Source organism: Nicotiana tabacum, unplaced genomic scaffold, assembly GCF_000715075.1.
Source record: "Nicotiana tabacum cultivar K326 unplaced genomic scaffold, ASM71507v2 Un00041, whole genome shotgun sequence".
Classification (NCBI taxonomy): Eukaryota; Viridiplantae; Streptophyta; class Magnoliopsida; order Solanales; family Solanaceae; genus Nicotiana; species Nicotiana tabacum.
In genome coordinates, this window is record NW_027438279.1 from 58420 (window position 1) to 61576 (window position 3157).

Here is a 3157-nt window from a genome sequence, read left to right on the forward strand (position 1 = left end):
ACCTGGCCTGTCGACCATTCAACTTTGGCTGGGTCATGAAATGGCTAATTGCTATGTTGTCTGTCTTGACCATGAACGAGGCTCCCAGTAGATAATGCTTCCAAAGGCGGAAGCAATGAACGACATCCAATAATTCTTTCTTGTGGGCGGCATAGTGCCGCTCTGCATCCTTTAGTTTCCGGCTCTCGTACGCTACAAGATGCACATCTTGTAGCAAGACTCCACCAAAGGCATAGTCACAGGCATCCGTTTGTACCTCGAATGGCTTGGCCAAATCAGGGAGGGCCAAGACGGGGCTACTAGACATAGTCGTTTTTAATCCGTTGAAAGCCAAGACAGGACTACTAGACTACCATGAATTCGTCAATGTATTCTCGGAAGACTTGGTTCATCATTGTGAAAAATATGGTTGGCGTATTAGTAGAATCGAATGGCATAACCAGGAAGTCGTACGACCTATATCTTGTCACGCAGGTAGTCTTGTGTTCATCACCCTCTACAATCCGAACTTGCCAATAACCTGTCCTCAGGTCTATTTTGGTGAACACCGTCGCACCGCCCAGTTTATCAAACAAGTCTGCCATTAGCGGAATAAGGTACTTGTTCTTCACGGTGATTTTGTTTAGAGCCCGATAATCCACATAGAGTCATAAACTGCCATCATGTTTCTTTTGGAATAGAACAGGGGACCCGTATGGGGACTTGGAGGGTACGATGATCCCTGTGTCTAGTATTTCCGTCAATTATCTCGAATTTCGGTGAGTTCTGGTTGAGACATTTTGTACGGCACCCGGGTAGGTGGCTTTGCACCCGGCAAAAATGCAATCTCATGGTCCATAGTTTGCCTAGGCGGGAGACGCGTTGGCATGTCTTGTGGCATGATGTCTTCAAATTCCAGTAGAAGCTCCTTCACAGGTGCATGAATACGACCCGGGGAGCTTTCTATATCTTCAATTCAGAGGGTAGCCAGGAACGTAGGTTCATGTCTTTTGACCCCCTTCTTCAACTGCAAGGTCGAGATGTTCTCATCGGCCATCTTCATGGGCATACATGGGATAATGCAGGGCTTGGCCCCATTTCTTCCCATCATCATTAGCATATCTACATACGGTACATGCATGGTGTTGGTTTGCCTCAGGAATTCCAACCCCACTATCAACTCGAAGTCATCTATGATCACCATGCGGAGGTTGAATTTTCCTTCATAAGGGCCAAGCTTCACTGGTACTTCTTTGGCTATTCCACCCACTGGCTGAGGGGTTGAGCTGATAGCCTTGACATGACCTCTGCCCTTTCCTACAACTAGGCCAAGGTGCTCCACCTGAGTCGAGGCTAAGTAGTTGCAGGTAGCACCCGTGTCTATCATCGCCCGAATGGTCTTGCCATTTACCTTCATGTTGACGAACATTAAGGTCCTCTCTTGATTAAGAGGAGTCCTATCATTTGCCTTCTTTTCCCCTTTCTTGGCAATACCAGCACTAGTTCCCGCGAAACACTTAGAAATAGAGCCAACAGTTGCATTGAATGCACCTACTGGTTCAGTCTAGTCTGCATCATCTGCGTCATCATCCATCCCATCATCAAAAGCTTGATGGGCGTTCATCTGTGCATGTGGGCATTCATTATTCTAATTTGGTCTGCCGCAATGACGGCATCCTGAGGAGGGTTTCCTCCCCCGATCGTTGTTGTTAGATGCAGTGCTAGTACTGCCTGAGGAGGGAGCCTTAGATTTGGTTGAACTTCGGTCTCCTCCACTTCTGCTAGGACCACCAGTGTTTGGCTGGCTCCCTTTGTATCCTCCTCGGACAGGCTGTTGAGGCCTTTCTTTTCGGACTACCACTTTATAATCCCCAAGGCACTCTGCTGCTTGGATCGCCTTAGGTAACATGTCTACCCTTTGTCTTTGCAACTTCATACGGGCATAAGGTTTCAACCCTTACAGAAAGGTAAAGAGTTTGTCTTTATCTCCCATGTCGCGTATGTTCAGCATGAGCGCAGAGAATACCCGCACGTAATCCCGCACTGACTTGGTTTGGCGGAGATCCCATAGCTTTCTCCTTGCATTGTACTCAATATTTTTGGAGAAGAACTGTAGGCGCATGTCTGCCTTCAGTTCCGCCCATGTCTCGAGAGCATCTTCACCGGCCTTGATGGCTTCGTATTTCACCCTCAACCATATTTTGGCATCACCCTGAAAATACATGGCAGCAGTTGCTACGTTCTTTTCTTCTTCTAGGCCCCCCGCGACATCGAAGTATTGTTCAATGTCGAAAATGAAGTTTTCCACTTCTTTGGCATTCTGAGCTCCACTGTATGGCTTTGGCTCAGTAATTTTTAGTTTTTGTGCCACAGGGGCAAGGTTCACAACACCCCCGATTTGGTTTCCGCCTCTTTGAAGCAGGCCTTGTAAAGCAGCATTGACAACGTTGAGTTGGTCTATCAAGTTGTTTATAGTTTGTTGCATGGAAGTCACCCTGTCTGCCTCTTATGCCCTGTGGGCTAAATCTTCGGCACGCTCCTATTGGAGGACGTCGAATTTACCAAACATTTTGGCTGCCTCTGTGGCTGCAATTTGTCGGTCTCCTTCATAGTCGCGACTGATGTTTTCTATGTCAACTTTGGCCTGGAGCAGTCCGCGGTCCAGGTCGTCCAACCTTTGCACTAGGCTAATCTTTAGGTCATGCACCATTTCCACGATGGGCCGTAATACGTCAACCGTCTCCTCAAGGATCGCGATGCGATCACCATGATTCACCATAATCAGAAATGGTGGTAATTGTAATGTAATCCCTCATCCGATGTCGAGCCTAGACTCTAATACCAACTGTTACGTGGCACCTTCTTGAGATTCTTTGGAAGGGCGACATATGGCTAAGCAATCATTGTTAGTGCGATTGTTGTCCACCAACTGAGGTCCCCTCCATATGCTAGACTAGATTGTCAGTGCCGTACGGGAAAACCAATGTCATGAGCAACTGAGAGAGGAGAAAAGAGAATTGACAATAAAAAAAAGCTTGATTGCATTAATGAAAGCTATTACAGAAAAGCAACATGGTGTCACGGGGAGAGATACCGGTACAGAGAATTGCTTGCTTGCTAGAAAGTTTGATTGCTTGATCCCCGTTAATAATGCTTAAAAACATCAAAGTTACATAAC